Source organism: Trifolium pratense, linkage group LG2 (assembly GCF_020283565.1).
Source record: "Trifolium pratense cultivar HEN17-A07 linkage group LG2, ARS_RC_1.1, whole genome shotgun sequence".
In the NCBI taxonomy this organism is placed as follows: domain Eukaryota; kingdom Viridiplantae; phylum Streptophyta; class Magnoliopsida; order Fabales; family Fabaceae; genus Trifolium; species Trifolium pratense.
The window spans coordinates 8,230,050-8,257,802 of NC_060060.1; the positions used below are offsets into that span (position 1 = coordinate 8,230,050).

Below are 27,753 nucleotides of genomic sequence, written 5' to 3' on the forward strand. Positions count from 1 at the left end.
GTGGATTTCCTTCCTGGATTGGTATCCCCCAGAGTAGGCAGTTGGCTGAACTGGTTAACAATTACTTGTGTCAGTTATTTATTCTCTGTCAGTTTTTTTTATATGTTATATACGATGCGCCAACAATAGAAAACAACATTATTCACAAAGTAGTTGTTGGGACATCTTCGGCAACATCATTCTAGTGATACCAGAATTTCAGAAACCACCCTCCTGAAGAAAAGTAACACATCTAACAACATGGAACATAGAAAAGGGAGCAGATAAACATCATAGAAAATAAGCATCATTTTACAGAATAAAAAACCTTTTCCAGCATGAAAATAAGCAACATTGAAATCATGCAAGCTTATTGAATTATGCTTCCCTCAAAGTCAGAAACCATGCAAGCTTTACAACACTGCGTCATCACAACTTGCTTCTGCGGATTACATAAAGACTAACGAAACTAGAGGTTTTGATCAAAGGACTTAAGCCTAAGCTGTCTATGGTTACCATTTCTTCCTTTATATCCCCACTCTCCTTAGAATACTTTATCCCCTTTCTAGCAAGACAATGGTCCATGGCCATATATTAAACTTGCAAGTGATGAATAAAAAAAAAATTGTTGTTCCTTTCCGTGCTATTTTTTACATACAAACCTCCTAAGTCCCCAACAAGACCCGTCCTCCTAGGTGCAAAATCTAAAGGTTAATCAGCGACATTGATAGATGAGTCAGAATGGCTGTGAGATGCAAAGGATGACGCATGCATTGATGGTTGCACATGGTATTGTTCTTGAGATGAGGAACTTGGCAAAGCAAACATTGCATATGATTGTTGAACCTGATCAGCAGCTTTTTTACCTGTAAGTCAATATTCAGAATAAGCACCGAAAATGTACCCAAAAAAAAAGATATAAATGCGTAAGATATAAATGCGTTCTAGTTTTTCAATCTCACTTCCAGAATCCAGAGTTCCAAATACAGATGCTTTAATGGAAAAATTATATTTATGTACCTTAATATTGTATATGCCTATTTTTCCATCAAAGGAAGATGCTATTACTCCAGGTATCTTAGAATACCAATGCACATCAAAGTTCCAGTTAGTTCCGGCTGGCAATTCATAGGCAATCTGTGCCCACCCCCAATCAAAAAAGAAAATTGTCGCAACAGAAAAAATGTCCTATAAATACGAAATCTAGCCAAATTTGGCAATTTTGAAATTCTTCATAAAACAAATAAGAGCCAAACACCACCTCTCAAGAAATAGTGTCCTAGCATATGGTTCGGCTATCTTTGCCATAGGTAAGCAAATAAGAGCTATCATTTGGGACACCATGACATTGCAATTACTCCTTATATCAGAGATTTAAACAATAAAATAAAGTCAGATAAACTAATAACAGTGATGGAGACTGTAGCTTCACGGTCTAAATGAACTATAAAATTAAGAACCATCCAGGAAGTCTATAAATCATTTTAAAACATGATATTATCCATCTTCACATTAATTTGACAGGAACAATCAATAATATTGCAGTACATCATACTTGATCAAAAAGCAAGAGCCGGAAAATACAGCACTAAGGAAGAGAACACCAGAGGTAGCAATAATATAATTAAAGTAACTGCTAAAATCAATAAGAGAAATATTATATCGCATACTCTTTACCATGCCCAAGCTATGCTACGTTCTAAGATATCTAGATTTTGCTAAATCTCCATGCCGATGTAAAATACACATGTTCTATATTGTATTTTTGCTTCCTAGCACTCTCTATCACTTGTCATATACAATTCACACATAATTGGGATCTACAGCAGTCGGACTTTAATTTTTTTTTACTAATTACTCGTTTGTTTCCCATATGTTTTTTCAATGGATTCGTGGAGCGGAATAAGAATATAACAAAAAGAAAAGGTAGCATAGATAATGTCAACTAGGCAGACACATAATACAATAAATCATAAATAAATGAATGGCTGACTTTACCTCTAGTGTGCCACACAAACTCCTTTATCGGTGTCATTATATTCCTCATATCATATTCCAAAGCTGCACCAACATGGTCATATAAAGTGAATACACCGACACATTACCTTTAAAATAAACGGACAATCCGCAGAGACTATACCCTTATAGAAGGATATCCATCTTCATCTGATGAAACAAGTTGTGTAGCAACATCAGGATTCAACTACAAAGCTGAGCACCGCCGTCTAACAGAGTCTGAAAAGCTGTCGGTTCAAATAGGATATACAAGGTTACAGTGAGTTCTTTTTGGCAATATAATATCAGGTGTTTTCAAAACCAAAAGGCAACAGATGATCGAGTTATCTTATTACTGGCATTTGCTTCTTCAGGTCCCAAACCACCGGAGACTAAAACCATATTTTAAAAAATAAACAAAAACATTATCATCCCAATGAACAATACAACAATGAGAACAAAATATAAAGGTTGAATTTAATCGCTTCCTCACTAGTGGTCCCATTATATGAAGTGTATGCTAATATGTGTTGCACTTCACTATTCCAAGATAAGAATGAAACTTCCCCGTGGGAAGCAGAGCCACTACCCTGCACAGTGATCATAAACACTATATGTGTAAAAATATATTTGAAGATTAAGAGCATATTAATCCATCAAAAGAGGGGGTGACAAAACACCATAGAGGGAAAAAAATTCCGACCTTTAATGGTGGAAAATGTGTAGGCTCTGAAGGATTGGCCAAATCCCATATGCAAATTTCACCATCCTCAGCCCCAGATGCAAGAAGATTGGGTTCAATTGTATTAAACTCAAGTTCACAAACCTAAAATATAAGAATGTCGAAGATAAGATTTCAATAGCAAACACTACATATATGCCAGAGAACAAAGAAGACAATAAACTTGCAGCAAGTAGGCTCCTAAAAACAGAGAAGAACATGCCGGTCCCTTATGCCTTACAACGGCAAACCATGATAGGTAACGAAGTGAAGTCGATGAATTTAGACGTGAGTATAGGCAATTATCCCGATGATAAGATGGAAAGCCTTGAATTTCAAGAATGAAATTCTTTTAAGGGGGTAGATTGTAACATCCCCAAAATTATAATCACGTATAAGGTAATAATATATGTTTTGTTTCATATATTATGGAGACTAGTAAGTTGAGAATTTATTTAAGAAATATAATGAAGACTAGTAAGCAAGATGGAAATTGGAAATAAGAGTAATGGAGGACAAAGTGGTAATTCTTCATAAAGAGCTGTATGATAGGTTTGAAAGGTTTGATAGGTGTACAAGAGAAAAAAGAAAGATGGGACCACGAACCTGAAATATAAGAATGTCGAAGATATGATTTCAATAGCAAACACTACATATATGCCAGAGAACAAAGAAGACAATAAAAACTTGCAGCAAGTAGACTAATAAAAACAGAGAAGAACATACTGGTCCCTTATGCATTACAAGGTGTCCAACGAGAGAACTTTCATTTTCCTCCGAGCTGAGAAAATTTATCAGAAAAACAAAATCATCAGAAAGTAATTGAGAAAATTGTATCATGAGACACTAAAATTAAAACATTGATCAATAAAGCTATGAACCTACATACTGAATTATAGGTGTATTTTATCAACAACTTCAACCAAACCAAAGAAAAACATGAAGCTAGCAAAGAAGCTCAATTTGTTTACTCAAACAGAAACTACTGTGTTTCTCCATTTTCATGACAACTGACAACCATTCTAGTATGGGAATTTTGTTTTGAGTTTCTGATGCGAAAATTGATCAAGAAGAACTTGAAATCAACACACGTGACAATCATCAAGGAGTTAATGGCGTGGGGTCCTTTGCTAGCCATCATCCAGGGCTGAGTTTAATTACTTGGCTATTTTAGTCATTTTAAAATCACCAAGTTAAGACAAATAATATCAGCCATTTGAATCCTATTCTGATCAGTTACAAAGAAGCAAAATAAGGAGCACTAAAGACAATTCAAGACCTTAAATTCCTCCCAGCCAGTCATTGGAAAAGGAGTTACATAGCTGATAGAATAATGTCATTTTATTACTAGTGTAATTACCTTTTATGCTGTACTTTATTACCAGTTTTAAATAAGCTAATCTTAGCACTATATTTCGGCTATATATGCCATGTATGCTGGTCATTTTGAGACAGAGAAAAAAGAACAGTTCAAGTTAACATAGAATTTGTGTCTACATTTTCGAAAGATTATTTGCAAGTGTCGTCTTGAGAATAATCCGATTAGCTCAATTGGTGTTGAGTGCTAATCTCTTTGTTAAACTATTGGTGTAGTCTAACATTGCCTATCCCTTGCTGTTTCATTAAAACACAAAAACTATCCAAAAACACTTAGCAGAATTCGACTAATAAGGGTGGTACCTATTAACTTCGATATTGGTTGTTTGCTTCCGCTATGTTGGATATTTGAATTGGCTTAATTTTGCTAAAACAAATATACTAACAAGATGTTGGAAAACATGTTACAACATCATATTTATTCAAAGAAATCTCGCGCATTTATGAGAGCATCTGCTATTTATGGAAATCCACTTAAAGAGCACGCTCAATGGAGATTTGATCTGATCAGACATTTTAAGGATAAGATAAGACTTAATGGTACAACGGTATGATCACAATTATCCTATAAAGTCCTTAAACACTTTTGGAAAGTTTCTATACATTCTTGATGAAGATCAAAAGAGAATCAGATCATCCTTTATGATTCTCAAGGAGCGTCTGAGCATTTGTGAAGAAAGAGGAGCGTGCCTAATCATTATATATACGAAGACCAAGCTCAAGACTAAGCATCTCATTGAAAAATATTAGTTCACATATTGAGTCTTTGCTGAGTCTTTTAGTGTTTGATTGTAATTCTTGCTTGTGGATTCTATAACACGAGTTAAGAAGTAAGTTTATTATTTTAAGGTGACTCCTAAGCTTTGAAGTACGGAGTTTACCGTGTGTGATTCACTTGAAGCTTTTAAGCAAAAGTGAAGTGTTGTCTTGGCAAGTTGTCGCCACATCATTCCCAACATTGTATAATCAACACAGGTTGTGTTGTGTGAGTGGAAGTGAGATGGGATCTCATGTCTAGGAGTTCCTAGGCAGAAGTTGCATGAGTAGTGTCGAGGTTATAAGGCGTAAACCAAGGGTTTGCTGGAGGTCTTAGTTTAAGGCGTAAATCCTAGGGTTTGCTGGAGGTCTTAGTAACTAGAGCTATTAGTGGATTTCCTTCCTGGATTGGTATCCCCCAGAGTAGGCAGTTGGCTGAACTGATGTCAAGAAACCAAATGATGAATGGACTAAAGATGAGGATGATCTGGCACTTGGCAACTCCAAAGCCTTGTATGCAATTTTTAATGGTGTGGATGCAAACATGTTCAGGCTTGTTAAGAGATGTATTACTGCTAAGCATGCCTGGGAAATTCTGAGAAAAGCTCATGAAGGAACATCAAAAGTTAAGCTATCTAAACTTCAGATGCTCAAAACCAATTTTGAGAATCTCAGAATGAAGGAGGAAGAAACCATTCATGACTTTCAGATGAATGTGCTTGACTTTGCAAATTCGTTTGATGCACTTGGAAAACCTATCTCAGATGAGGAGCTAGTTGGAAAAATACTCAGATCTTTGCCTAAAAGATTTGATATGAAAGTGACAGCTATTGAGGAGGCTCATGATCTTTCAAGTCTAAATCTAGATGAACTCATAGGATCACTTCAGACCTATGAAATTGGCCTAAACAGGAGAAATGAAAAGAAAGATAAGAATCTAGCCTTTGCCTCGAAAAGTGCTGCTGATGATTTACAAATTGAATCTGAAGGTGAAGAAAGCTTAGCTGAGTCTATGGCTATGCTTGGAAGACAGTTCAACAAGTTGATGAAGAAAGTGGATCAAAGGCACAAGCCAAATGGTCGACTCAACAACAACAAACAGTCCAGCTTTCAGAAAAAGACAAATGAAGATGAAAGAGGAGTGAAATGCCACGAATGTGAAGGTTTTGGCCATATCAGACCTGAATGTCCAACCTTTCTAAAAAGGCAAAAGAAAAGTCTTGTGGTTTCATGGTCTGATACAGATTCAGAGGAGGAAGAATCTGCCAAATATGTTAATGCTTTAACAGGAGTCTGTGAATCTGACTCAGAATCATGTGATGAGGAGGTAACTTATGAAGAACTAGCTGCTACTTACAAAGATCTTCATAGTAGAAGTATAGAAGTTTGCAAAGCATTGGAGAAACAAAAGAAGATCAATGGCAAATTGCAAGCTGAGAGAAATGACTTACTCATGAACATTAATAATCTCAACATTAAGGTTGAAGATCAGAGTAGTCAAATTCAACAGTTGGAAATAGAGAAGTCTAACCTCCTGTGTAAAGTTGCTGAACAAGGTGAAGAAGTGACCAAGTTAAATGCTGACTTGGATCAAGTCACAAAAGTGGCTAAAATGATGACCAAAGGTACTGATGCCTTTGAGGAAATGCTACAAAGACAAAACTACGGGAAACCTAAGCCCATTGGTTTTGAACATGAAAGAGTAAAGCAACAGATGAAGTTCAACAATGCCACTATACATACTCCAATCAACAACACGTTTGTATCAGGAGGATTGTCGCAACATCTGATGGGACATTCTATGCCCAGGTTCTATAACTGGACATGTCATCATTGTGGCAGGAAAGGACACATTAGGCCTTTCTGCTATAGGCTGCACGGATATCCAAGGAGAGTTCATCAAGAATTCTATACTCCTGTCTTTCCTAATGTTACAACAAGACAGGAATGGAGAGAAAAGAAGAAGATCACAGGTCTAATAGCTCATACATCCTTGAGAGCTTCTTCAAGAGAAACCTGGTACTTTGATAGTGGCTGTTCTAGACACATGACAGGTGTTGAACACTATCTGGAAGACTTGAAGTCATATGCTACAAGCTTTGTGACCTTTGGAGATGGAGCCAAAGGAGAGATCAAGGGAGTTGGTAAACTTGCAAACCAGGGCTTACCAAAGCTAGATAATGTGCTGCTTGTAAAAGGTCTTAAAGCAAATCTAATCAGCATAAGCCAACTTTGTGATCAAGGCATGAAAGTTAACTTCACAAAAGCTGAATGCCTAGTTACAAATGAGCAAGGAGAGCTGTTGATGAAAGGAGTAAGGTCAAGAGACAACTGCTATCTCTGGATCCCTAAAGAAGAAGATGTACCAACATGTCTTATTAGCAAAGAAGATGAGGTAAAGTTGTGGCACCAAAAACTTGGCCACCTGCACCTCAAAGGCATGAAGAAGGCAATAGCTAAAGAGGCTATCAGAGGACTTCCAAAGCTCAAGATAGAGGAAGGAAGTATATGTGGAGAATGTCAAATAGGGAAGCAGACAAAGATGTCGCATCCAAAGTTGCAACATCTTACCACAACAAGGGTACTAGAATTGCTGCACATAGACCTGATGGGGCCTATGCAAGTGGAGAGCCTTGGAGGAAAAAGGTACGCGTTCGTCATGGTAGATGACTTTTCAAGGTTCACATGGATTGAATTCCTAAAAGACAAATCTGAAAGTTTTGATGCATTCAAAGAACTTTGCCTTCAACTCCAAAGAGAAAAGAATTCTGCTATTGTAAGGATACGAAGTGATCATGGTAAAGAGTTTGAGAATGCAAGCTTTCTTGAATTCTGCATCTCTGAAGGAATCAAGCATGAATTCTCAGCTCCAATCACACCTCAACAAAATGGTGTTGTTGAGAGGAAGAACAGGACAATACAAGAGTCAGCCAGAGTGATGTTGCATGCAAAACATCTTCCATATCAATTCTGGGCTGAGGCCATGCATACTGCCTGTTATATTCACAATCGTGTCACACTCAGAACTGGAACTTCTACTACACTATATGAACTGTGGAAAGGCAGAAAACCAACTGTCAAACACTTTCATGTGTTTGGAAGTAAGTGCTATATCCTATCTGATAGAGAGCACAGAAGAAAAATGGATCGTAAAAGTGAAGAAGGATTGTTTCTTGGGTACTCAACAAACAGCAGGGCTTACAGAGTTTACAACCAGAGAACTAAGGTAATAGTAGAATCTATCAATGTTGTGATAGATGATTTGACACCTGCTAAAACATCTGATACTGAAGATGATGTTGCAACATCTTTGCCAACATCTGAAGAAGCTGTAGCAGAAAAAGAATCAGATTCAGATGATGATTCAACCATTTCTACACCTCGTCCTGTAAGTAAAGTTCCTTCAATAAGAATCCAGAAGAACCATCCCAAGGATCTCATCATAGGAAATCCTAACCAAGGAATTGCTACAAGAAGGACTAATGAAGTGGTCACTAATTCATGTTTTGTTTCAAAAGTTGAGCCTAAAAATGTAAAAGAGGCTCTCACTGATGAGTTCTGGATAGAAGCCATGCAAGATGAATTAACTCAGTTTAGAAGAAGTGATGTGTGGGATCTTGTTCCTAGACCCAATGGTGTTAATGTCATAGGCACAAAATGGGTGTACAAGAACAAGTCAGATGAAAATGGTGTTGTAACAAGAAACAAGGCAAGGTTAGTGGCTCAAGGGTACACTCAGGTTGAAGGACTTGATTTTGATGAAACATTTGCGCCTGTAGCAAGACTAGAATCTATTAGGCTACTCCTTGGTATAGCATGCATCTTCAAATTTAAGCTGTACCAAATGGATGTCAAGAGTGCCTTCCTAAATGGGTATCTACATGAAGAAGTTTATGTGGAGCAGCCAAAAGGTTTTGTAGATCCTGCTAATCCTGATCATGTGTACAAGCTGAAGAAGGCGCTTTATGGATTAAAACAAGCTCCAAGGGCTTGGTATGAGAGGCTGACAAATTTCCTTGTTAGTCAAGGATACAGAAAAGGAGGCCATGACAAAACCTTGTTTGTTAAAGAACAAGAAGAGAAGCTGATGATTGCCCAGATTTATGTTGATGACATAGTATTTGGTGGAATGTCTGAAAAGATGGTGCAACATTTTATACAACAAATGCAATCAGAGTTTGAAATGAGTTTGGTAGGTGAGCTGACATATTTTCTTGGTCTGCAAGTAAAACAAATGGAAGACACCATATTTGTCTCTCAAAGCAAGTATGCGAAGAACATGATCAAAAAGTTTGGAATGGACACTGCAGCACACAAGAGAACACCAGCTGCTACTCATCTAAAGCTAACCAAAGATGAAAATGGCATTGATGTTGATCAAAGCCTATACAGGAGCATGATTGGCAGTCTATTGTATCTTACAGCTAGTAGACCAGACATCACCTTTGCTGTGGGTGTTTGTGCAAGATATCAAGCCAAGCCAAAGATGAGCCATCTTGTCCAAGTCAAAAGGATTCTGAAGTATATAAAGGGCACCAGTGATTATGGGATTCTGTACTCCCAGACAAAGAATTCAACTTTGATAGGGTATTGTGATGCAGATTGGGCTGGAAGTGCTGATGATAGAAAGAGTACCTCAGGAGGATGTTTCTTTTTGGGTGATAATTTAATCTCATGGTTCAGCAAGAAGCAGAATTGTGTGTCTCTGTCTACTGCAGAGGCTGAATACATAGCTGCAGGAAGCAGTTGTTCCCAGCTGATGTGGATGAAACAGATGCTGAAAGAATATAATGTCGACCAAGATGTCATGACATTATATTGTGACAACTTGAGTGCAATCAATATATCAAAGAATCCAGTTCAACACTCAAGAACCAAACACATAGACATCAGACATCATTTCATCAGAGACCTTGTTGAAGAAAATTGTGTGGAACTCAAGCACATTGGTACAAGTGAACAGCTAGCTGACATTTTTACAAAGGCGCTTGATGCTAATCAATTTGAATTTTTAAGGGGCAAATTGGGAATTTGCCTGCATGAAGAAGCATAGCAGTTACAGCAGTTGAGGCGTGCAAAAGGAAACCGTTTTCTCTCCCATCATTCAATGCACGCTAATTTAGGGAAATCATTACAAACTTCCCTTAAATATGTCTGTACACGCAATCAATGCACTTTCATTAAAATCCTAATTTTCTACCGTGAACCCTATTCTTCCACTTCCAACCTCAACTTTCATCCATTCAACTTCCTAAACCTCAAAAATCATCATCCAAACATGTCTGAATCTTCCCAAACTACAATTACCGGCCGTTCTACTCGATCAAAAGCAAAAATCGAACCATCAAAGATCATCAAAGACGCCGTCCCTGTTACAATTGTTCGTGCTTCCAAATCCAAAACTCAATCAAGTGTTGCTGAGAAGAAGGTAAAGGGAAAATCAGTTGAAAAGATGAAAGCTCCAAAAGTAAGTGACGATACTTCCCCTTCTATTGATAAATCTGGTAAAGGAAGTTCTAAGAAGAAGAGAAGGGATTATAAGTCTAGAATTCCTCTTTCTATGTCTGATCTGGTTTTTGAATCTAATGTTAAAACATCCGAGCAAACAACTGAAGAAGAATCTCAGAACCCTAAATCTGTGTCTGAAGTTGTTGAAACACTTATTTCAATTGCTGGTAACCCTAATCAAGATAATTTGGGGTCTGATGCTGAGAAGAGAGATCTGAATAATATGCCTGTTGATACTGAGATGGAAGACACTCCTACAGAGGTTGAGCCTAATATTGCTGAGAAATCACCAACAATTGCTGAGATGGTGGCTGAAAAATCAACCCCTGCTGTTACTGAAGAAGTTGTTATGAAGGATGTTGAAACATCCTTGAATAAGAATGAAGAAGTTGAAACTACAACTGCTGAGGAAGAACCTGTGAAGGAAACTGTTGCTGAAAAGGATGTTGAGACAACTGCCACAACATCTGAGTCCACAGATGAAGAAACAGGAACTGCTGATGAGGGTACTTCTGATAATGAAGGGGACACTCAATCTGAAGAGAGCAACCAGTCCATTCCCACAGAAGAACCAGAGATTGAAGCTGACAAGCCTGCAGAAGCTGAGAAGGAAACAGAGAAAGATGTAGTAGATGTTGATGATTATGTCACCACCAAGACTGCTGTTAAACCAACTGGTGGTATAACAAAAAGGTTGAGAAGCTGTACAGGAAAGGCTGTGGCCACTGCAAGCAAAACTCCTGCACCAAGAGTGAAAACAAAAGGTGTTGGACCTATAAAAAGTTGGAGTAAGGTTCTTTCCCCTCCTGCCAAGAAGAAGGAGACACTGAAGAGAAAGAAGGAGTCATCCAGTGACTCAGACTATGAAGTTGCTGAAGATGTTGCTAACATCTCATCTGCCAATCCTAAGAAGGCTACTGTGAAGAAGGCTCCTCAAGGTGTTGAAGAAGCCCCCTGTGACAACATTTCATTCCATCGTGCTGCCTTTGCACTGAGATGGGATTACATCTACCAGAGGAGACTGGCTGTTGAAAGGGAATTAACCAAAGATGCTCTCAAATGTCAAGACATCTTTGACTACATCAAAGAAGCTGGTCTGATGAAGACAGTCTGTGATTTCAGTCCCTGCTATGAGCTGCTGGTGAAAGAATTTCTTGTGAACATCCCTGAAGAATGTGATAATCCACTGAGCAAGGACTACCACAAAGTTTTTGTCAGAGGTAAATGTATCAATTTTTCTCCTGTTGTGATTAATAATTACTTAGGAAGATCTATAGAACCTAAGGCTGAATTAGAGGTTGCTAATGATGTGGTGAGTGCTGAGATAACTGGTGGTAAGGTTAAGGTCTGGCCTACAAAGAAGCTGATTCCCACGAGTAAATTGAATGTCAAATATGCCATCCTCAATAGGATAGGGTCAACCAATTGGGTACCAACCAAGCATGCAACCAATGTTGCAACCAACCTGGGTAGATTTATATATGCTGTAGGAACCAAGTTTGATTATGACTATGGAACCTTTATTTTTGATCAAACCATTAAGCATATTAGATCAACAGCTGTAAAGATGCCAATAGCATTTCCCTCGTTGTTATGTGGAATCATCTTGGCCCAATATCCAGACATTAAGGTTGTGACTGACACTCCCAAGAAAAGGGAATCTGGTTTTACTTTCCATCACAAGCTTTTTGGTAATCACAATGTTACTGATCATGTTGGAACATCTATTGCTGGAGCTGGTGTTATGACCAGAAGGGAAATTATTGCTGGTTTAAAGGTTCAATGTCAGGAAATAGATAAACAGCAGGCTGAGCTTGAGGAAAGGAAGAATGTGTTCTTGAAGATGATTGAAGGATTGGAAGCTGATGAAATACCTGTCAAAGCTAGTGCAAATGTGGCTGCTACAGGTGATCAAAACAATGCAGATGAGGATGAAGGTTATGCTACTGCTACAGATGAGGATGAAGCCTCTGACAGTAGTGATGATGAATGATTTTGTAATCAGTTTTAATGTTTTACTGCACTTTGTTATTTGTTTTGTGGGTTGTTTTGTGCCCTGGATTTTAGCACCTTCTGAGTGCATGGTCTGTACTTTTAAATTCTGCACTTTGGATACTTAACTTTCCTGTTTTGGCACATTTTGTGGCTAAAAAGGGGGAGTAGTACTTGATTTGTGTTTGTTTCTGCTACATGTTGTTGTGTCTTTTGTTATGACATGTTTTAAGTAGCAGTAAGCAAGTATTCAGGGGGAGTAAAATTATTTTTTTTCCCTGAGATGATGCACAAGCTGATGAAGTCAGGGGGAGTTTGCTACTGAATGGATGCTGCCCTGATTGGACGAACATGTGCTAGAAGATGTGCTCCCATATGTCACAACATCTTTGATGACATATGACATATGATATATGTTTTGCTCTGATACCACGTTTATTTTGCTCGAGGCTAATTGATGATAACTCCGCTGCTGCTGCCTCTGATGCATATATTTTCACCTATGTGAAATTTTGTTTAAATGATGCTCTAACATTCCTTCTTTTGTGTGACCATGGTGATTTGAAGGATTGCGCTCTTTAATCTCTCAAAGGTAATGGCCTGAAATTGTTTTAGCCAAAAATTGCCAAAGGGGGAGATTGTTGGATATTTGAATTGGCTTAATTTTGCTAAAACAAATATACTAACAAGATGTTGGAAAACATGTTACAACATCATATTTATTCAAAGAAATCTCGCGCATTTATGAGAGCATCTGCTATTTATGGAAATCCACTTAAAGAGCACGCTCAATGGAGATTTGATCTGATCAGACATTTTAAGGATAAGATAAGACTTAATGGTACAACGGTATGATCACAATTATCCTATAAAGTCCTTAAACACTTTTGGAAAGTTTCTATACATTCTTGATGAAGATCAAAAGAGAATCAGATCATCCTTTATGATTCTCAAGGAGCGTCTGAGCATTTGTGAAGAAAGAGGAGCGTGCCTAATCATTATATATACGAAGACCAAGCTCAAGACTAAGCATCTCATTGAAAAATATTAGTTCACATATTGAGTCTTTGCTGAGTCTTTTAGTGTTTGATTGTAATTCTTGCTTGTGGATTCTATAACACGAGTTAAGAAGTAAGTTTATTATTTTAAGGTGACTCCTAAGCTTTGAAGTACGGAGTTTACCGTGTGTGATTCACTTGAAGCTTTTAAGCAAAAGTGAAGTGTTGTCTTGGCAAGTTGTCGCCACATCATTCCCAACATTGTATAATCAACACAGGTTGTGTTGTGTGAGTGGAAGTGAGATGGGATCTCATGTCTAGGAGTTCCTAGGCAGAAGTTGCATGAGTAGTGTCGAGGTTATAAGGCGTAAACCAAGGGTTTGCTGGAGGTCTTAGTTTAAGGCGTAAATCCTAGGGTTTGCTGGAGGTCTTAGTAACTAGAGCTATTAGTGGATTTCCTTCCTGGATTGGTATCCCCCAGAGTAGGCAGTTGGCTGAACTGGGTTAACAATTACTTGTGTCATTTATTTATTCTCTGTCAGTTTTTATATGTTATATAAAGATGTGCCAACAATAGAAAACAACATTATTCACAAAGTAGTTGTTGGGACAACTTAGGCAACATCATTCTAGTGATACCAGAATTTCACGCTACCCTTACGAATTAAAGCACTCTAATTCGTATCATTGGTGGTATCAGAGTTTCGGCTCTGAATCCTTGTTTCGTGACAATGGTGGATTTCAACAGCGATGATTTCATGGACAGATTGCGTGAAGCCTTAAAGAGCGTCAATTTGGAAGATGAACGATGGAGGCCTAGAAGGGGTGAACCACGTCCAAACGTGGATGAATTAAAAATCACCGAGCTACCTGAATTCAATGGCAGTGCAGACCCAGAGGTTTATTTGGAATGGGAGCGCAAGATCGATAGAATGTTTGACTTCAAGGATCTTGACGATGAGAAGCGTTGTAAGTAAGCTATTCTGAAACCTAGCAAAAGTGCATCGTTGTGGTATGAGGGCTTGAAGGCTCGAAGAATATGAGATAGGAAGGAGAAAATCAGTTCTTGGGAGTCCTTGAAAAGAAAGTTGCGCAAAAGATATGTGCCATCGAACCACAGATTGAACTTGTATAAGAAGATTTCAGATTTAGTACAAGGCAAAATGAGTGTTGCTGAGTACATTGATGAATTCGAAAACCTATGCTTAATGGGTGAGTTGGAAGAAAATGAAGAGCAAAGAATGAGCCGTTTTCTTCGTGGTCTGAATAAGAACATAGCATTTGCTGTTGAGCTATGTAATTATACTGACTTCAACACTTTGAGCACCTTGTGCTTAAAAATTGAAAATCAAAATAAGAGCAGATATAATGCTGGGGGTTCAAGTGTTTGGTCCAAGGGAGGTGTGTCGGGTAGTGTAAATGCAGCCCCTAGCACTAAACCAAATATGACTCAACCAAAACAGGGTGAGCCTACTCCTAAACAGTCTAGTGCTGCACCCAAAGAGACTAGCCTGTCGAAGGTTAGGTGTTTTAAGTGTCAAGGCTTTGGACACTTTGCTAGAGCTTGTCCTAATCAACGAGTTGTGACCCTCAGAGAAGCGGTTAGCATGTGTGATGAGTTGGTTAAGGAAGAGGAAGAATCTGGTGGCAATATGTTGACATGGATGGACCTGAAATTGTCGAAGATGTCGACGATGAGGTAGAAGAATATGGACCTCCCATCTATGATACTTTGATGCTTAGAAATTTACAAGCTAAAACTGTACCCTTGGATGGGGGTCAAAGGAATCAAATCTTCTACACTAAGTGCCAAGTGTAGGATAAATGGTGTAGTGTCATTGTGGATGGAGGTAGTTGTACCAATGCAGCTTCAACTGAAATGGTGTCTAAATTAGGATTACTCACAACAAAACATCCTAGACCTTATGCACTACATTGGTTGGACAATGGGAGTAGTATAAAATTTACAAGACAGACTCGTGTGGGGTTAACCATGGGGTCTTATGTTGATGAGATCTTGTGTGATTGTTGTGCCTATGGATGCGAGTCATATACTTTTGGGACGTCCTTGGCAATCTGATAGAGATGTGACGCATAGAGGAAGATCAAATGAGCATGAATTGAACTACAAAGGCAAGAGGATTGTGCTGAAACCTATGGCATCAAGTGAAGTCCGTTCCATGACTACAAAAAGAGGTAAAAGGCCTAGCCTCACTATGTTTGCTACTGAAAATGAAGTGAAAAATGCTATTGATAATGGTGAATTAGTTTACATGTTGGTTGCAAAGAATGCTAAACAGGATGATATCGAAACTCCTCTTAAACAACAATTGGAGGCTGTCTTGGGTGAGTATGAAGATGTGTTTCCAATTGAACTACCAATTGGTTTGCCACCTATTCGTGGAATTGAGCATCAAATTGATCTAATTCCGGGAGCTCTATTACCAAACAAGGCTGCCCATAGGTGTAATCCGGAGGAGACAAAAGAGTTGCAACGGCAAATTGAAGAATTGATCCGCATGGGTTATGTGCGTGAATCAATGAGTCCTTGTGCTGTCCCGACGTTGCTGGTTCCTAAGAAGGATGGTTCATGGAGAATGTGTATCGATAGTAGGGCGGTGAACAACATAACCATCAAATATCGCTTTCCCATTCCAAGATTAGATGATATGCATGATGAGTTACATGGGTCGGTTATATTCTCAAAAATCGATCTAAGGAGTGGGTATCACCAAATCAGAATGCGTGAAGGTGATGAATGGAAGACGGCGTTCAAGACCAAGCATGGTCTATATGAATGGCTGGTTATGCCATTTGGACTCACGAATGCACCTAGCACCTTCATGAGGCTCATGAACGAAGTACTCAAGCCCTTTTTGGGTAAGTTTGTTGTTGTTTATCTTGATGATATCTTGGTGTATAGAAGGTCTAATGAGGAGCATTTCACTCATTTAAAACAAATCTTTGAAACCCTAAGAGCACAAAAACTCTATGGGAAGAAAGAGAAGTGTGATTTCTTGGTTGAAAGTGTGGTGTTCCTTGGATATGTTGTGTCTAAAGATGGAGTATCGGTTGATCAAACAAAGGTGGATGCTATCAAAACAAGGCCAAGTCCTACAACAGTTTCGGAGGTGAGATCTTTCCATGGTCTTGCATCATTTTATCGACGCTTTATCCAGAATTTCAGCACTATAACAAGTCCTATTACTGAATGTTTGAAGAAGGGTGCGTTTGTGTGGAATGAGCAAGCATAAAAGGCTTTTGAATTGATTAAGTTAAAGCTTTGTGAAGCTCCTGTTTTAGCTTTGCCCGACTTCACTCAACCATTTGAGGTTGAATGTGATGCTAGTGGGGTTGGCATTGGAGCTGTTTTGATACAAAACAAAAGGCCTATAGCTTATTTCTCAGAGAAACTTGGGGGAGCTCGATTGAACTATTGCACCTATGACAAGGAGTTCTATGCCATTGTAAGAGCTCTTGATCATTGGAGTCATTATTTGCGTTCTAACCACTTTGTATTGCATTCAGATCACGAGTCTTTAAAGTATATCAACGGAAAACAAAAGTTGAGTCCAAGGCATGCTAAATGGGTTGAATTTCTTCAATCTTTTAATTTCTCTTCAAAATACAAAGATGGTAAGAGTAACGTGGTGGCTGATGCACTTTCAAGGAGGTATGCTTTGATTTCAATTCTCGAAACTCGCTTACTTGGTTTTGAGACTTTGAAAGACTATTATAAAGAGGATGTAGATTTTGGTGAGATATACTCTAACTGTGAAAATAGAGCATTTGGAAAGTACATAATGCAGGGTGGATTTTTGTTCAAAGAGAATCGGCTTTGCATCCCAAGGCATTCCATTCGTGAGTTGCTAGTTCGTGAGGCTCATGGTGGGGGTTTGGCTGGTCACTTTGGCATTACAAAAACACTGGAGATTTTAAAAGAACACTTTCATTGGCCAAAGATGTTAGGAGATGTGCAAAAGGACATTAGCAAGTGTGTTACTTGTCATATGGCAAAGAGTTCTTTCAAACCAGGAGCATATACTCCATTACCAACACCTAGTGGTCCTTGGATGGACGTAAGCATGGATTTCATTGTGGCTTTGCCCCGCACACAGCGAAGTAAGGATGCTATTATGGTTGTTGTTGATAGGTTTTCAAAGATGGCACACTTTGTAGCTTGTCACAAAACAGATGATGCTAGTAACGTTGCTGATTTGTACTTTCGTGAGATTGTACGCTTACATGGAGTTCCTAAAACTATTGTTTCCGATCGTGATTCAAAGTTTTTGAGTTATTTTGGGAATACATTATGGAGGAAATTGGGTACTAAGTTGCTGTTTAGTACTTCCCATCACCCTCAAACCGATGGGCAAACAGAGGTGACTAATAGAACTCTTGGTACTTTGCTGCGTGGCTTGGTTAATAAAACTCAAAAGGATTGGGACTTGAAGTTAGCTCATGCCGAGTTTGCCTACAATCGATCCCCTACATATGCTACTAACCATTCTCCTTTTGAAGTTGTTTATGGTGTGAATCCTTACTTGCCATTGGATCTGATGGCTATGCCAAAGGAGGAATTAGTTCATCCAGATGCCGAGGCCAAATTCAATTCAATGATGAAACTACATGAGCAAGTGCGAGAAAGAATCAAGGCTGTAAATGAAGCCTACAAGCAAAGGTCTAAGACTAAGAAGCCTAAGTTGTTCAACGAAGGTGATCTTGTATGGGTCCATTTGAGAAAAGAGAGATTCCCAAGCAAGAGAAAGAATAAGCTCATGCCTAGAGTTGATGGTCCCTTCAAGGTTATATCAAAGATCAATGACAATGCATACAAGATTGAGTTGCCCGGAGAATATGGAGTACATGCTATTTTCAATGTTGGAGATCTCTCACCATATTTGGATGATGATGGTATTCAAGAATTGAGGTCAATTCCTTTCAAAGGGGGATGGGATGATGCGAAAATTGATAAAGAAGAACTTGAAATCAACACACGTGACAATCATCAAGGAGTTAATGGCGTGAGGTCCTTTGCTAGCCATCATCCAGGGCTGAGTTTAATTACTTGGCTATTTTAGTCATTTTAAAATCACCAAGTTAAGACAAATAATATCAGCCATTTGAATCCTATTCTGATCAGTTACAAAGAAGCAAAATAAGGAGCACTAAAGACAATTCAAGACCTTAAATTCCTCCCAGCCAGTCATTGGAAAAGGAGTTACATAGCTGATAGAATAATGTCATTTTATTACTAGTGTAATTACCTTTTATGCTGTACTTTATTACCAGTTTTAAATAAGCTAATCTTAGCACTATATTTCGGCTATATATGCCATGTATGCTGGTCATTTTGAGACAGAGAAAAAAGAACAGTTCAAGTTAACATAGAATTTGTGTCTACATTTTCGAAAGATTATTTGCAAGTGTCGTCTTGAGAATAATCCGATTAGCTCAATTGGTGTTGAGTGCTAATCTCTTTGTTAAACTATTGGTGTAGTCTAACATTGCCTATCCCTTGCTGTTTCATTAAAACACAAAAACTATCCAAAAACACTTAGCAGAATTCGACTAATAAGGGTGGTACCTATTAACTTCGATATTGGTTGTTTGCTTCCGCTACCCTTACGAATTAAAGCACTCTAATTCGTATCAGTTTCCAAACACATAGATTATGTATAAATGGCAGCCAAGATTATCCTTCACTTGCATCAAATCACAAAAATTGACAGGAAAATGCGTCTTAAAACTCTGGATAAAATGGCATTGAATTCATAAAATAAAATTGGTGGAGTTCTGCATACAAAAGTGTAAAATTCAGGACCCAACCATAGTGATATATTCATCAAGAAAGCAAATTGTAATAACGAGCAGATAAAGTATATATTAAAATGAACCAAAATTCCCCAGACTTAAACCACCAAAGCATTTAGCATTATGTGAAAATAGTGACTGAACTATATGAAACAAAATTTTCAGCAAATTCCAAGATCAATTCATAACGTCAGAAAAACATGTCTACTTCTCCGAAATCCGAATTACTGATATATAATCATATCTCCAGTCAATGCATTTCACAATCTATTAAACAAAATCATCAATTCTTAATATGAAAAAAACAATGCGCAAGATTGAAAAAAAAAATCAAATTACCGAATCAGAGTGAGAGGATTCCAGATATCAATGTTTCCATCGAATAATCCACCAGCAACGAGACCAAGAGAAAAACCTTCAGAAGAAGAACCGTTTCTCCCCCAAGATAAACAGTTGAAACGGTCGGAGCTAGGGTATTCAGCAACAAGAGGCAGTCGGGATTAATAAGTAACCTGTAACGACCCGATTTTTAGTAAATCGATATTTTATATATTTGCTTATATTTTGGGTTAGTGTTAAATATTTATTTACGCGACCTATTATTATTTATCGCGAACATAAGTTTGTGAGCGAAACCTTTGTCGTGTTAGTGGGCTTGGGCGTGTGATAGAAGCTTAATGGGCTTAGGCTATTGGGCTTGGTTCATGACCATTGGAGAGTAGTATAAGTAACCAAGTCAAAACCAATGAATAGTATCACAATTCATTTTTCATGAGAAGTTAGAGTTTGTAAGCTTAGAAGCAAGAGCAAACCCTAGGAGAGCTAGAAGAAGAACTCGAGCAAGGAGAAGAGATTTAGAGGCCAAGAATCATCATTCAATCTAAGGTGAGAGTGGTTAAGCATAAGCTTGGGTGATCCAAGAGAGGGGAGGTGTCTAGCCTCCATTCCTAAACTCTCTCATCCAATTTCTTTGGGGTTTGGGTGAAGTTTCTTTATCATAAACATGTCTTTTCATCTTAGTATGCTTAATGAACATCTAGGAGGGAATATGTATATGTTTGATGATGGTTTTGCATGTTTATGCAACTTTGCTTATTTTGCAAGAAATTGACATGATTTTGTATGTGTGATGTGTTTTGGTGTTTTTGATTGTTGATACATGTATATATGTATGGTATATACATGATTGATCACTTATTATGCATTTATAACATGTTATGATGTATTTTGGATGGATTTAAGTGTTAAACCGCCTTATTGAAACTCAAGAACAGATATTTTTCTGGTGTAGTTCGCTAAGCGACCAAGAGTTCGCTGCAGCGAACAGGTTCGCTGAAGCTCGCCAAAGCTCGCCATGAGCAGGTGACTTCCGGGTATGGTTCGCCATGTCTCGCTAAGCCCTCGCTTAGCGAAGGCCTTAGTGACAGCAATTTTTGCTGATGTTTGTAAAGTGTGTGTATCCATGTATTTGGTTTCGTTTTGGTTTGGAATTATTATATGTTTAATAATCGTGTTGTGTAATGGCATTTATATAAAATGTCAAAGAAGTATATGTATTTTTGTATATCGGGTTGTCCGATAAAGAAGAATATCAGTTTGTCTGATAAAGAAGTTTAATGGATTATGTTATCCATGTAGTGAGCAGTAGCTTCGTGCTAAGTGATTATCATATGTTTGGTAAATGCATGGCATTCATAAATTCATGCATTATTTAGGGATATCAGACTTGTCTGATAAAGAAGGATATTGGACTTGTCCAATAAAGAAGGATATCAATGGTAAGTTCCTTGATAAAGAAGATGGTACCACATGCATTAGTCGTGTCTAGGTTGGCATGACATTGAATGTTTGGCATTAGTCGCATTTGAGTAAATGTGCAATTATGTGTTATGTGTTATGTGAGTTCTTTGTGTTGTCCGAAACGACGTGAAACTATCTGGTTGTGTATTTGTGAGTATGTGTTATCTGGTGTATTGCTTATGGAGGCATGTGTGTGAGTTAGTAATATGTGATAGGTTGAATATAGGTGCGTTTCTATATTCGTATGTATGTGATTATGTTTACTAACTCTCTACCTATTTGTTATGTGCTGGACCTTTGGGGGTTCAGGTATTCAGGTCGTGGTTTTCGACGAGCTTTAGCTGTAGATCGTTTTGGTGTGGAGCACTTTTGGTGAGGAGCTAGTGTAGGCTACCTTTGTATAGTTTTGTTAAGTTAGTTTGGTTGTGATGTATATTAGTGCTCTGGTATTTTGTAACATCGAGTCGGGGATCGTTTGTATTCCGTCGTATATCGATGTGAACATCTTAACTTATGTTTTATGTTAATGAATTATCTTTTGAACTATCTTGTTCATTGTTTTGAAAATCCTTTACGTTATGTTTTCCGCTGCGACGTTTCGTGTCATGTGCACGATCGTTTTATTTGAAAATGTTTTCCAGTAGCGCTCCGGCTACTTATCTTTAAAAAGTTTTTAAGATCACGTTTTTAAGGGTAGTTAGCTGAGGGTGTTACAATAGTTGGTATCAGAGCAGGTCGGTTCATGTGAGCCATTAGGATTTTCTTTCTCTTGTATGAAGCATGTGTTGGGTACACTGTTAATACATTCTAACGTCGAGTTGTGATTCGTTCAGGAATCATGGCTGCTGCTAGGACCAACGCTCAGATTGCACAAGCTTTGACTGCTTTGACTACATTGGTGGTAAGGGATAATGACCCGGAAAGGGATAGTGAGAAAAGATTGGAAAGGTTTATGTCGCATAAACCAACTCTGTTTACCGGAGGCTATAACCCGGAGGGGGCTATCAAGTGGTTAGATGAGGTTGAGATCATCTTTGAAGCAATGTGTTGTTCTGAGGAGAACAAGACTACTTTGGGAACTTATGCCCTTAGAGAGGAGGCAATCGTTTGGTGGAGGAATGTGAGACTCAGGATAGGAGTGGACGGTGTTGCTATCGTTTGGGAAACTTTCAAAAGGGAATTTTTAAGGAAGTACTTTCCGGCTGATGTGAAGAATAAGAAAGTGATCGAGTTCATGGAGCTCAAGCAAGGAAATTTACCGGTCGCCGAGTATACGACTAAGTTTGAAGCTTTGTGTGTGTTTAGTCCACACTACAACACGGTGGAAGCCGAAGAGGATAAGTGTGTCAAGTTCGAGAGTGGACTTCGTCCGGATATCAAGCTTTTGATTGGATTTTCTGAAATCAGGGATTTTCCGACCCTTATGACCAAGGCAAGGATTTGTGATGAAGATAGCAAAGCCAAGACCAACTACTATAAGGTTCTGAATGATAGGAAAGGAAAAGGTTTGGATCGTGGTAAGCCGTATGAGAACAAGGGCAATGGAAGTGGAAGGAAGAAGCAAGGAAGTGGAAGTTGTTACAAATGTGGAGAGCGGGGTCATATGTCATATGATAGCCCGAGGAGAAGCGACAAGTGTTTCAATTGTGGACAGTTTGGGCACAAGGCCGATGCTTGTCGGGTGAAAGTGTTTTGTTTCAATTGTGGCGAGGAAGGTCACAAGAGTCCGGTATGCAAGAAACCGAAGATGCCGCGTTGAGGGTTCGTTCTCCGCTTTATCTCTTAGGTAATTTCGAGGGCGAAATTCTTTTAAGGGGGGTAGAGTTGTAACGACCCGATTTTTAGTAAATCGATATTTTATATATTTGCTTATATTTTGGGTTAGTGTTAAATATTTATTTACGCGACCTATTATTATTTATCGCGAACATAAGTTTGTGAGCGAAACCTTTGTCGTGTTAGTGGGCTTGGGCGTGTGATAGAAGCTTAATGGGCTTAGGCTATTGGGCTTGGTTCATGACCATTGGAGAGTAGTATAAGTAACCAAGTCAAAACCAATGAATAGTATCACAATTCATTTTTCATGAGAAGTTAGAGTTTGTAAGCTTAGAAGCAAGAGCAAACCCTAGGAGAGCTAGAAGAAGAACTCGAGCAAGGAGAAGAGATTTAGAGGCCAAGAATCATCATTCAATCTAAGGTGAGAGTGGTTAAGCATAAGCTTGGGTGATCCAAGAGAGGGGAGGTGTCTAGCCTCCATTCCTAAACTCTCTCATCCAATTTCTTTGGGGTTTGGGTGAAGTTTCTTTATCATAAACATGTCTTTTCATCTTAGTATGCTTAATGAACATCTAGGAGGGAATATGTATATGTTTGATGATGGTTTTGCATGTTTATGCAACTTTGCTTATTTTGCAAGAAATTGACATGATTTTGTATGTGTGATGTGTTTTGGTGTTTTTGATTGTTGATACATGTATATATGTATGGTATATACATGATTGATCACTTATTATGCATTTATAACATGTTATGATGTATTTTGGATGGATTTAAGTGTTAAACCGCCTTATTGAAACTCAAGAACAGATATTTTTCTGGTGTAGTTCGCTAAGCGACCAAGAGTTCGCTGCAGCGAACAGGTTCGCTGAAGCTCGCCAAAGCTCGCCATGAGCAGGTGACTTCCGGGTATGGTTCGCCATGTCTCGCTAAGCCCTCGCTTAGCGAAGGCCTCAGTGACAGCAATTTTTGCTGATGTTTGTAAAGTGTGTGTATCCATGTATTTGGTTTCGTTTTGGTTTGGAATTATTATATGTTTAATAATCGTGTTGTGTAATGGCATTTATATAAAATGTCAAAGAAGTATATGTATTTTTGTATATCGGGTTGTCCGATAAAGAAGAATATCAGTTTGTCTGATAAAGAAGTTTAATGGATTATGTTATCCATGTAGTGAGCAGTAGCTTCGTGCTAAGTGATTACCATATGTTTGGTAAATGCATGGCATTCATAAATTCATGCATTATTTAGGGATATCAGACTTGTCTGATAAAGAAGGATATTGGACTTGTCCAATAAAGAAGGATATCAATGGTAAGTTCCTTGATAAAGAAGATGGTACCACATGCATTAGTCGTGTCTAGGTTGGCATGACATTGAATGTTTGGCATTAGTCGCATTTGAGTAAATGTGCAATTATGTGTTATGTGTTATGTGAGTTCTTTGTGTTGTCCGAAACGACGTGAAACTATCTGGTTGTGTATTTGTGAGTATGTGTTATCTGGTGTATTGCTTATGGAGGCATGTGTGTGAGTTAGTAATATGTGATAGGTTGAATATAGGTGCGTTTCTATATTCGTATGTATGTGATTATGTTTACTAACTCTCTACCTATTTGTTATGTGCTGGACCTTTGGGGGTTCAGGTATTCAGGTCGTGGTTTTCGACGAGCTTTAGCTGTAGATCGTTTTGGTGTGGAGCACTTTTGGTGAGGAGCTAGTGTAGGCTACCTTTGTATAGTTTTGTTAAGTTAGTTTGGTTGTGATGTATATTAGTGCTCTGGTATTTTGTAACATCGAGTCGGGGATCGTTTGTATTCCGTCGTATATCGATGTGAACATCTTAACTTATGTTTTATGTTAATGAATTATCTTTTGAACTATCTTGTTCATTGTTTTGAAAATCCTTTACGTTATGTTTTCCGCTGCGACGTTTCGTGTCATGTGCACGATCGTTTTATTTGAAAATGTTTTCCAGTAGCGCTCCGGCTACTTATCTTTAAAAAGTTTTTAAGATCACGTTTTTAAGGGTAGTTAGCTGAGGGTGTTACATAACCACTCTACTAGTTATTAACAATGTTAAAAACAATGTTAAATCTTAAAAGAGTGGTCAACAAGTAATCACTTGAGTAGTTAGGTGTTTCTAAACCGGCCAATATCTTCCTGAAATATGGTTAGGTGTATAATGTTGCACGTTTAATAACAGCAAAATATAACTACGCACTGATGTTCACTATGCTATTATAATGTTAATGCTATCCCACTATAACAAAATACACAAAAATGCTAGTACTTGAAGTATTCCTCAACCAGAAGTGGCATTTAAAGAGTCATATGCTAATAAATAGCGTTCAATTTGTATAATTTTCCTCTATTTTTTTAACCGTGCAATTCGGTCCTTCAATATCACAAGTTATGTCGAAAGTTCTTCAGAACCCAAAAGTTTTAGATACTCCATTACTGTGGTCAGCAACCCTTGACTTGCTAAGATTTCAGCATATTTCTCAACAAGCTTGCACAGAGAGGCACTAAAGCGCTTCTGGCTAGTTGCCAAGGCAAGAACAATATTATGCTCACAAAAGTGGAAGTCCAATTTATAGTCAAAGGTCGGTAATTAAAGGGAAATTATAGAGGAAAAAACAAGAATTTTATTTACGAGATGGAATTTAAAATTATGGAGATCAGTTCCATGTCTGTAACTTGAACAAGAACAAATTATCTTACAATTCATAGCATGATTGAAGTGATAAGATAAGAGATGAGAAATAGAACACGATACGCACTAACTTGATCTGACAAACAGAATTGTAGGATGGACAACATGAAATTTGTTATTTTTAAAAAATATTGCAGAGTGAAATACAAAATCATTCTATACCCTTTATGAGACAACTTCAGTCTATACCACAATAACAACTATCTATTAAATTTCTGACCAATAATAATCAAGCAAAAAAAATTCAATATAACTATAATCTACTATTTCATTTTCCTCATCACATCATTCCTTGCTAATTAGTCAAAAGATATGAGGGAGGCAATCAAGACCCTGACCTTCAAGTTGCAAAAAGACTTGGGGCTGAAATCAATAATGGAAATTGTGTATCCTACTAATCATGTCCTGATCATTTTAAGACTAGTTAGCACATCAAACTAAGAAAAGATATTTGTTTTACCAAAAAGCTATTAATAATCAAGAAAATATAAAATGATACACTATCAAATTATATGCCATACAACATGAACCAACTGAGAATTACTATGACTGTAAATGTATTTTATATATGAACAGGAAGAAGAAAGATATTACTATAGCCCATAAACACAAACAACTTATCTCAGCATCTGCATATGCTACGAAATACTCAAAACATTCATATTGTAAACCTGAAAAAAGGTAAGGAGTCACTTTTTAAATAATACCTTCTTTTAGACCTGACCGGAGATGGTGCCAAGTCACGTTTTCTTGAACGTAGCATCCTGCAGTACAAAAATGAAATTAGGCACTATATGACAACCATGAAAAATGAAGGGAAAATGGAATCTGTTCTGAACCTTTTCGAGCCATCTGAGCCTTCACCACTTGAATCATCAGCATGACTATGATCCTTGCTGGTTCTACCTCTACTTCTTACTGACGAAGAACGCCTTCTTTTGTGCCTGTCATGGTCACTAGTTTCTCTTCGCCTAGATTTATGCTCCCCCTTATCCTTTGAATGCTCCTTTTTTCGGCTAGTATCTTCCGTGGTACGACCTCTGAGGTTAGAGCTTCCAATACCAAATACTACATAGCTAGCATTTAATCATTTGTGTATAAGGAAGATAGAGAAAATTAGAAGGATCAGGAAATTACCTTCAGCAGGCAAATTGTCTTCACCAAGAACTTTGGTGGCAATCTCATCAAACAATTCATCAGTAACTTAAGGAAGAGGCTATAAAATTAGAACCGTAATATATCTTTTTCTGCTACAGACAGTATACAGATGTTAATCATGAATTGTTGTGTTGCGTTTAATTTAACGTCTTTTTTTCCACCAAAATAAAAAAGGTGTTAAATAAGACAGAGGTTTATGTTTCAACCAATGCTTACCATCAAAAGAAGGTCAGTAAGAATTTTTCTTATTTCTTGGATGATTTCTGCAGTTCTATCAACTTCGACCTGATCATACATTATATGTCATATCAAATCTGGCAGTGGACAAAGGACATTCAATAACAAATGAAGCAGGTATGTGTCTGTGTGTAGAGAGAGAGAGCGGGGGGGAGAGAGAGAGAATTTATTTTTATGGGAAGAAATAGTAAAGAAGCAATTCTCTTAGTCCTCTTCATCCTCAGCTGATCTAGACGAATCAATACTTCTACTATCTGTCTCATCATCAGCCTTCACATATGATTTATCAATGCCATCACGCACAAGTGTTTGTTCAACTTTTGGATGATCTGCTGAAGGAGCCACAATGACTGTTTTCATTATTTCCTCTCTAAGCCAGTTAGGGACTGATGCCTGAAAAATAATTTCAAAATGAGGTTGGATGAATCATATCTATCAAAGCACTAACCTTCAGAAAGTAATTACCTTCTTAGGACGTTCAGGAACACCAGAAACGCCATATGCATCAGCAGCGAAAGCTGCAGTAGGATGAATCGTAGCTACTGTACTAACGGAATAGGGTGCACCATTTGATGGAATTGTTGGAGAGTGACCAGGTCCAGGAAACCTTCCGTGTGGTGCTGCTACATGACCAGGAGTATAGAAGGATTGTGCTGTTAAATTAACCAAGTGTCAGGTGTGTTAAAAGAAACATTAGTTGACTTGAAAAAACAATGTGCTAAAATTTATAACCTGTGGCCCTGAGGGAAGACTTGGAGGTATTGGTGCATAACCAACACCAGGTGCCACCGGAGCACCCCAGTTATTCATTGAAGAACCGGAATCATGATGATTATAAGTTGATTGCATTTGCAGGTCACCATCACGACAAACCTAGGTGCAAAATCTAAAGGTTAATCAGCAACATTGATAGATGAGTCAGAAAAC

At 38.0% G+C, this 27,753-nt stretch overlaps 1 long non-coding RNA gene across 1 annotated transcript; it reads right to left on the bottom strand.

The window, feature by feature from the left end:
* Nucleotides 1–1,831: 1,831 nt before the first annotated feature.
* LOC123905739 lies at nucleotides 1,832–25,085 on the bottom strand. Its single transcript, XR_006808486.1, has 5 exons — nucleotides 24,772–25,085; nucleotides 19,480–19,652; nucleotides 3,422–3,476; nucleotides 2,678–2,800; nucleotides 1,832–2,564 (listed from the first exon to the last, which is right to left on the bottom strand). It is a non-coding gene; the product is annotated as an uncharacterized LOC123905739 (long non-coding RNA).
* Between the last annotated feature and the right edge of the window lie 2,668 nt (nucleotides 25,086–27,753).